A 9,808-nucleotide genomic window follows, 5' to 3' on the forward strand; every position below is an offset into this window, starting at 1 on the left:
TTGCCTTCACTTGGCCTTCAGGCTCTGGACAACTCAAATCAGCTCTCCAATTGACCATATATTTTTGCATCTTTTATTTTATGGCATCTCACTCAACGTTGTCTCTCCTGATTTCATTATTTTTTTTTTAACTAGGCAAAGAATTTTATTAACCTTTTCCAAACTTTATTCCCAGGCTTTTTCAGCTTAATTTGCCACAAAGAATTAGATATAAGCGAAAACTGAAAAGAGCTGCACTGTCCGGGGGCTTGGGCTTAAAAATATTAAAGATCTAGATTTTATCAGATCCATAATAAACAAAAAATTTTTAAAAAGCAGTCATGATATAAAATAGCAGCTCCTGTAACTTCTGCAAATGTCACCGTCTTCAGAAGTTGCTTCCATTCAGTTTGCCTCATTCTTAGAAGCCTCATCAAAATTCTCCGCCAGATCTGGAACTTCATCATCATCATCCTCTCCAGGAGCAAGTGGTGCTTTTCCATCCACAGATTGTTTGGGCAGAGCTTCGGCCAGTCTCCTTAAGCTAGTCAGACTGTCTGCACCGAGCTGGTTTAGGATGCTGGGAAGCATGTCTGTCAGCTGCTTTGTCTCAGCATGGCCTGTAATGGTGAAGGTGTTTGCTGCCAGAGACGCCTGAACTTTAGGGTTGTTAAAATGGATCACTGTTCCTTGGTTTGTAAACATGTTCACCTCTTCAATACCAGACATATTGTTTACCCCTGACTTCTTTAAGGAGAACTGCAGCTTTTTATCGTCTGCTGTGGCTGTTCTGTGAACCACCTTCTTCTTTCTACGAGCAGTTCCTTTCCCACCAATGCGCACTTGTGCCTGCAGTTTGGCAAGTTTTTTTCCAGTTCATGATCGTTTCTTTCATCTTGTCAGAGTGGAAATGGGACCGCGAGGGGAACTAAGGTTCACGCTCAGGGGGTCTCGGGCAGACCAGCTAAGATAAGGCCCACACACGCGGGGACGCAAGATGGCAGCTCCTGATTTCATTATTTTTAAAAAGAAAAAAAGTTATACTCATTGGGCAAGGTGACACAACTGAAACCTCAGCCCGGGGCTTCAGATGTAGCTCAGTTGATAGAGCCCTTGCTTAGCCTATATGGGGCCTTGGGTTCTGTCCCCAGCATTGCATGAACCAGACGCTGTGAATTTCAGCAGTGGGGAGGTAGAGGCAGGGATATCAGGTAAGGGTTACTCTTGAGGGCTAGGTGTGGTGTCCTTTAATCCTGTACTGGAAAGGCAAAGGAAGGCAGATCTCTGTGAACTCAAGGTAGTTTGGTATATATATTGAGTTTGAGGCCAGCCAGGGTTACAGCCAGTGAGGCCGGGCCCCCTCTTACGTAGATAGATAGATAGATAGATAGATAGATAGATAGATAGATAGATAGGCAGGCAGACAGACAGACAGACAGATAGAGACAGACAGAGATAGGCAGGCAGGCAGACAGACAGGTAGATAGATAAATAGACAGACAGACAGACAGACAGAGATAGGCAGGCAGGCAGGCAGGCAGGCAGACAGACAGAGAGGGAGATAGGTAGGTAGGCAGGCAGGCAGGCAGGTAGACAGACAGACAGGTAGGTAGGTAGTAGATAGGTAGATAGATAGACAGGCAGACAGAAATAATAAATAAAATAAAATTAGGAACACCATAGAAGCCAGGCAGTGGTGACGCACACCTTTAGTCCCAGCACTTGGGAGGCAGAGGCAGGCAGATTTCTGAGTTCGAGGCCAGCCTGGTCTACAGAGTGAGTTCCAGGACAGCCAGGGCTATACGGAGAAACCCTGTCTGGAAAAGCAAAACAAACAAACAAAAAAGAGCAATTACCAGGAATACTATAGAGAAGCAAATATAAACTAGACATATCATAGCTAACAATCCTATTCCTTGGTGAACGATCATCCAACAGGAAAAACATGCTTATAGCAATATTATTCACACAAAAAGAAAGATAATGCTGGCTGATGAGGTGGCTCAGTGGATAAACACACTTTTCCCCACAGTCCTGATAATCTGTGTTCCCCTAGAACCCATGGAAAGGAGGGAGGAGCAAGGCCACAAAAGTTGACCTCTGACCTCCACAGGCTGAGGCATGTGAATCTCCCTTCCTCCTCACACACATAATAATGAATAAAAATAGAGGGTTTTTAAAAACAATAATAAGCAGGCTTATTCAAAAGAATTTTCATCCTGGCCTTTATTTCCAACACCCTGAAAGCTGTTAGGTGTGTCTCTATGGGTTCCAGACCAGCAAGGGCTATAAAAATTCTGAGGAATGTGTCTGTTGGCCAGGCGGTGGTGGCGCACACCTGTAATTCCAGCACTTGGGAGGCAGAGGCAGGCGGATTTCTGAGTTCGAGGCCAGCCTGGTCTACAGAGTGAGTTCCAGGACAGCCAGGGCTACACAGAGAAACCCTGTCTCGAAAAACCAAAAGAAAAAAAAAAAAAAAAAAAAAAAAAGAATGTGTCTGTCTCTGTGTGGTTTTGTTCACATGTATGTTTTGAGAATGGCTCCCACATACTCCCCGCTGGCCTGGATCTTTTATATAGGCAAAGATAATCCAGAACTGGTCTTTTTTGCCTCTATCTCCAGGTGTTGGGATTATAGGTGTGTGCTATCACACTCAGCAGGAATTTTTTTAAAGATTATATTTTTTTTTTTAATTTTGAACTATGGGTATGTGGAAGTGTTTGTATGTAGGTATGCACAGGTGAGTGCAGGTGCTCCCGAGCCCAGAAGACTCTGATCCCTCTGCAGCCGGTGCTGGGAACCGAACTCAGGCTATCTCTGCAGCACCCCTGTGGTTCTCCCCTGGAAAGCAGAAATGATTTTTAAAGTGTGTGTTAGGCAGGAAGAAACAATCACTTTAAACAGAAAATTCACCTAGAAATAAACCACTCCAGTGCTGCATCTATTTTTGCAACTCGGCCTTTAGCCCACACCTCCACGCAGGAAGGGCATCCTAGGTGAAGTCCCTAAGTGATGGGACTGGAGGCTCAGTCCTAAGTGAGCAGGGGACCAGGGAAGAATTATCCCAACCTGTACGAGCAAGTGACACCCTGCCTCCCTTCCTGCCAGAGCAAATAACCCTGGGGCCCAGCGATCGCCCAGTCTGGCTTAGCCAGGGAACTGTATAGCTTTGAACCCTCTGCTAGTCAAGAACCTACAGCAAGAGGCACGGTGAAGACGAAAGGCTTGTTGCCTGGCAACGCCCACAAAACCTAGACTCCAGCTCCACCCTCGTGCATCTCTTGTGTGCATGCAATTAGTGTCCTGGACTTAGCGCTACTGGGGCCTCTGGTGGTCATGTGGATGACCTATTGAGCCTCCGCCTCAGGCTTCACAGGTCCTGGATTTCACTTCCGTCCCAGCCCTCTGTCTCCGGGCCATCCATGGGGCCCTCTTCTGCCCTCCCTCCACCTACCTCTGTGAGATCGTAGAATGATTCCCTGCAGCTCAGTGCTGAACAGCGTCCCTTGTCCCTTCATTCCCTGCCGACTCTACGATGATTATTATATTATTCAATCCCCTCCGTGACTGAAACGGTGAAAGTGGGAAGTTAAAGGAACTTTGTTAAAATCGCAAATCCGCAATGTGCCGCAAGCCGATTGCAGGCTGCCAGCCACCATTCTCCCTTGTACATTGCACCCAGCAGAACTATGTGCTTTTACTAAACAGTGAAACTTGGGTCATTTCCCATCATGCATATGGCCTCAGTGTTCCTTCATCCCTGTTTTAGTCTTACGCAGCTTTATGGAGAGATGGACGTTTACCAGCTTGCACTTTCTGTGCTCAGGAGGTCGAGGCAGAAAGATCACAATTGTAAGACGATTGTTACTACATAGTGAGTTCAAGGCCACTTTGTGTTAGGGACCCTGTCAAGAAAGAAAGAGAGAGAAAGAGAGAGAGAGAGAGAGAGAGAGAGAGGGAGAGAGAGAGCCAGACGGATGGACGGTGATGGCACACGCCTTTAATCCCAGCACTTGGGAGGCAGAGGCAGGAGGATTTCTGAGTTTGAGGCCAGCCTGGTCTACAGAGTGAGTTCCAGGACAGCCAGGGCTATACAGAGAAACCCTGTCTCAAAAAACAAAAAAACAAAAAAACAAAAAAACAAAAAAACAAAAAAAAAGAAAGAGAGAGAGAGAGAGAGAGAGAAAGGGAAAAAAGAAGAAAATTTTAAAAAAGTTTGCAGATACTTAAGGCATAAAGTTTTTTACATGTGTGTGCATGCAGCCCTAAAACTATCACCATAGTCAAGAGAATGGGTATCTCCACCATGCTCAAATGTTCCTTTCAGCCTACTTGCACTTTCCGTGCCCCCCCAACCCTCTGCCACAGTCTACCCTATCTGCATGGATCCCTTATGTAACTGTGGGGCTGTTTCTACTTACTGTTCATTAGTTTACAGCCAGGCATAATAGCTCACATCTGTAATCCCAGCACTCTGAAAGCTCAGGCAGGAGGATAGCTGCAAATTCAAGGTCAATCTGGCCAACAGAGTGAAAACTAAACCAAAAAAAAAAATTTTTTTTTTGAGACAGGGTTTCTCTACATAGCCCTGGTTGTCCTGGAACCCACTATGTAGACCAAGTAGACTGAGCTAGCCCCAAACTCACAGAGATCCACCTGCCCTGCCTCTGGAATGCTTGGTTTAAAGGTGTGTGCTACCACACCCTGAAGAAGTATCTGAGGAGGGGAAGGAGGAGGAAGAGGAAGAAGAAGAGGAGGAGGAGGAATTTAGAAGTTCCAGGTAAGAGAATCAGGGACTCCAGTCTACAGAGTGGAATTTAAGGCTAGCCTGGATTCCATGAGAGTCTGTCTCACAAAAAACAAAAAACCTGGGTTAAACATAGTGGCTCGTGCCTCTTAATCCCGGAACTCTCAAGGCCAGGCAATGTCAGGAGTTTAAAGTCAGCCTGATGTACAACACAGAAAATTTGTTTCAAGAAACCCAACCCGAATAAACAGTATAACCACTCATCTTGCAAACTTCTTAACTCAGGCAACTGCCCATTGTTATCCTTTCCTGGAAACAGATAAGAAGGTTTGTGTCAACTATGCTGCTAAACAACATTGTTTCTAATGAAAATGACCCCCTAGTTGTTAACTTTTATCTAGGCAAGGAATCACCATAGCTTTGGGCTCCTTCTCTAACCACCAGTCCCCCTTGGGGATCTGGAAGCCAGGCCTGCATGCTGAATTGTTATCAAAGAAACTCTTAGCCAGGGGCAACTAGGTGCCTCTCACACCTGCCCCTCACAGATCTTGTCTCCATAATATGAGCCATTTGTACACTTCTGCAAGGTTTCCCACTGCTAGGACTACCTCTGGCTGCCTGTGTGGATCCTGTCCCAACTCTTTCTGAAGATGCCAGTGGGACTGGGATTCTTGTGTGGTTGGATCCTAGAAGACTCTGCCATGGGTACTGCAGAGCAGTGAGCAACACCTAGCTCTTCCAGACCACTTGATTCAATTTGGTCAGTGGGCTGAGTTGGGTAAGGTGGCTCCCATCTGTAATACCAGGATTGAAGACCTAGGGTCAGGCTAGGTATGGTGGCACATGCCTTTAGTCCCAGTATTCAGAAGGCAGAGGCGGGCTGATCTTTGTGAGTTTGAGGGCAGTCTGGTTTATGTTGTAAGTTGCTGTCTCAAAAGAAAGTAAAAGAGGAACATGAGTTCAAAGCAGGCCTGGGCTGCACAGTGAGACACTTCTTTCAAACAAACAAACAAACAACAAAACAAAGAACTTTTTTTTTAAAGAAAAGCTTGAGAGACTCTACCTACCTTTCTTCTGATATGGAGAAGTCTGTATTTCGTGAGGAGATAAATCAGCCCTTAGTCGCTGTGTGAAAGGCAGTCACAGATTCGCAAGTGGGCTTCCGGGACTGATTAATGTACACCCGAGGTGGGTACTAGGCGGGTGCAAAGAAGGCGATTGAATAAACTCAGAGCGCCCATGCCTGTGATTGGTCTCTAGCTAAAAAAGCAAGTGTGACGTCCACATGGACTCTGACTGCGTCGGGCCTCACGGATTCGTGCGAGATAGTTAGAGTGCAGGCAAAGCACAAAACGCAGTCAGGCAGGGCTACTCCAGTATCCAGAGCTACTGAGATGGAGCTGGAATCACAGATGAAGGGTTAAAGGCAGTTCCCCTTGTAGAAACCTTAAAGAAACTGGGTGTGGTAGTTGCACCCCTGGAATCCCAGTATTCAGGAAGCTGAAGCAGGAGGAGCAAGAGAGTTCCAGGCCGGCCTGAGCCTCAGAAAGCAGAACAGCCAGGCGTGATGCGCATGCCTTTAATTGCAGTTCTCAGAGGCGCAGGAGGGTCTGATCTATATAGTGTGTTTCAGGACAGCCAGGGATACGTAGAGAGACCCTGTATCAAAACAAACAAACAAACAAACAAACAAACAGTAAAGAAAACTACAGGATAGAACGGGTGAAACGGGTCAGCACGTAAAGGTATTTGCCACCAAGCTTAAAAGCCTGAGTTAGAGCCTTATGATCCACGTGACAGGAGAGAGAAAGCTCTCCGAGGTTGTCCTCTGACCTCTGACCCCATGCGCTGTGGCATACACAACAATGACCTCTCTAGTTTAACGCTACGCCGCAGTCAAACCACTGTCCTCTGCTGCCATCTAGTGGAAACCAACAGGAATGCGAACATTGCTTAATCGCTAAATTCTTTGGTTAGTTTTTTTTAGCTTGTTGGGACAAGGTCTCCAGACTGACCTTAAACTTCAATCTTCCTGCCTCAGCCTCCAGAGGGTAGAATTACAAGTATGTACCACTATCTCCAGATCATAATTGGTTATTTTAAAGGTCTTGAGTTGTTCCTTAAGATTAATAAAAACCCTGGGGCTGGAGAGATGGCTCAGAGGTTAGGTGCACTGGCTGATCTTCCAAAAGATCCAGGTTCAATTCCTAGTACCCACATGGCAACTCACAACTGTCTGTAACTCCAGTTCCAGGGGATTCAACACCCTGACACAGTCATACATGCAAGTAAAACAACATTTAAATGATAGATAGATAGATAGATAGACAATTTTTAAGGATTACTAAAAACCCTTCACTTACATATAGTATCTAGCAAAACATGCTTTTATAAGAAAGTTGAATAATTTTCACTGTTGTAAGCTGGATTGGGGGGAAAAACTGTCCTATAACACTATTTGATATGTAATTTCTAAAATTACCACAGCAAGGCTGGGTGTCTCAGCACTTGGGAGGAAGAGGCAGGTGGATCTCTGGGAGTTTGAGGCCAGGCTGGTCTACATAGTCACTTCCAAGCTAGCTAAGGGTATACTGAGGGAACCTGTCTCAACAAAACAAAACCAATAAATTAATAAATAAATGGGCACAATAAACGGAGAAGACTAATTCTCCAACAATTAAAAGTACTGATGGCCAATTGCATAGAGCCCGTATCCTATTGGATATACAAACCCTGCTGGTCACAAAACATACTATCTTTTTCTGTTAAAGCCATTAACCAAAGTTACAGGAGTAGACCGGCAAAATGTCCTACCTAAACATTTAATTGTAAGCTTATGTATGTTCCTGAAGTGTCAACCATGCTGCTAAGAAAGCGTCTTTGAGTAAAAATAGTTAACAGTAACTGACTGACAACCGGATGATGTTACAACTGTTCGCTTTTGTTCATCTGTTGTGTGAGAGATCGCTTGGTTGTGTATCTTTGGGGCTGGGATTCGAACCCAGGGCCTTGAACGCTCGGCAAGCTCACCACCCCTGAGCCGCATTTGGCATCAGTACTTTAGTCTGTGTTTCCTGAATTTGGAACTTTTTTCACAGGGCGGCCCTCTCAGAGGCTCTGGAGGCTATGACTAGGAATTGTGGGAGTTTCCTGTGAAGAATGGAGCTTTTAAATCAGAGCTTTCCCTCAAAAAGACCCCGTAGGGGTTGTTTTGTTTGATTCTTGAGACAGGGTCGCATTGTTTAGCTCTGATCCGGCTGAGCTTCACTATGTAGACTCCCGCTTAGGTAAAGGAAGGAGGGTGGACTTTTATCTCAGGTTAGTTAAGTCCTAAGCCCCACGTTGGGTGCCAATTTGTTGCTGGAGTTTCCAACCCAAATGAGCCCATATGAAAAACACACAACCCAGTTATTGCAATTATAAGCTATATGCCTACACTGGGTAGATCTAACACTATTGCTAACTTATTCCCCAGCTATGAGACCCCCTTGCTACTTGTGGTTTCTTATGGTCCATCATGGCTTCCTCCTTCTCTTCTTCCATCCTCCTTCCCCCTCATCTCCTTCTGCCTTTCTACCTAGCCCCACTCTCAAACCTCCCAGGCCCACCTTTCCCCTCCACTGCCCAATCCACAGGCTGTAGCCTTTACTGACCTGTTAAAATGGGGGAGAATATTCACATGAGGTCACCTGAGTACATGATGGACTGCTTGTGGATGGGTGGGAGACAACCCTTCCTCAGGAAGCAGAAGTAACAACAGAATACAAGCAGCCTCAGGCCAAACCCCAACACAGGCTGGCCCGGAACTCACAAAGATCATCTTCCCTCTGCCTCCCCAGTGCTGGGAATAAAGGTGTGCAAGGCCATACCTGGTCCCTGTGGAGTTTTTGCCTGCTTTCTTGAACCCTCTGAGTGACCAACAACAAAGATGTTTGCTTCTGGGAATATAGGAAGGAGTTGGCCCTGCTGTGAGCTGATCCCTGCCCCTAGGTCCTCCTGGTCTGGTCATCTCCAAGCTAGCATGTGCATCTATCTATCTATCTATCTATCTATCTATCTATCTATCTATCTATCTATGGAAGTGCTGGGGTGAGTCTAGCGCTGCTCTATCACTAAGCCCCCTACCCAACCTTCACTGGGGATCTTATTTTGAGGGCCTTGAATTTGTGATTCCCCTGCCTTAACCTCCAGATTAACTGGGATTATAGGCCTGTGCCTTCAGGCCCCAGGTCCTGTGAGTTTAAAGAAGCCTAAAGTTACTATTGGTGGATGCTGTGCCCCAAAATGACCTCTACCCCCATTTTCTTTTCCGCAGTATATTCATTTTCTTTTGTCTCTGGAGCATTTAGAAGAATGTTGAATTCTAGGTAAAGCATTGGTGACACCATAGGTGAAAGGGGAAGGACAGAGAAGAAAAGCATTATTCATATATATATATATATATATATATATATATATATATACACATAATGTATACATTATGTATGTATATATAATGTATACATATACAATGTATATATAATGTATATGTGTGTATGTATATAATGCTTTTCTTTCACATATATATGTGTGTTCATATAATATATTACATTATGTTTTATTGTAATATATAAATAAGCAATAAACATATCTATAATATTCTATTATATAGTTTTGTTTTGTTTTGTTTTTTTCTTGGTTTTTCAAGACAGGGTTTCTCTGTGTAGCCCTGGCTGTCCTGGAACTCACTCTGTAGACCAGGGTGGCCTCGAACTCAGAAATCCGCCTGCCTCTGCCTCCCAAGTGCTGGGATTAAAGGCATGTGCCACCAACGCCTGGCAATATATTATAATTTTGTATAATCTACATAATGGGTTTTTGAGACGGGGTTTCTCTGTGTAGCCCTGTGTAGTAGTCCTGGATTCACTTTGAAGAGCAGGCTGGCCTCAACCACCTGCTTAAGTCTACTGAGTGCTGAGAACCTAGGTCTGTGACATCACTGTAGTGCTCTCTAGGAACACAGCAGGAAGTCTGGGACGCAAAGGCTTGCTGGAAGTGTAAGGGTAAAAATTAAAACAGCTTAGCAGAGACCACAAACAACTT

The 9,808-nt window shown here is 45.1% G+C and overlaps 1 pseudogene; it reads right to left on the reverse strand.

Moving 5' to 3' along the window:
- Positions 1-384: 384 nt before the first annotated feature.
- Positions 385-874, reverse strand: LOC114609811 (annotated as a pseudogene).
- Positions 875-9,808: the final 8,934 nt, after the last annotated feature.

The sequence above is a fragment of the Grammomys surdaster genome, unplaced genomic scaffold (assembly GCF_004785775.1).
Source record: "Grammomys surdaster isolate TR1022 unplaced genomic scaffold, NIH_TR_1.0 125984, whole genome shotgun sequence".
NCBI classification, from domain to species: Eukaryota; Metazoa; Chordata; class Mammalia; order Rodentia; family Muridae; genus Grammomys; species Grammomys surdaster.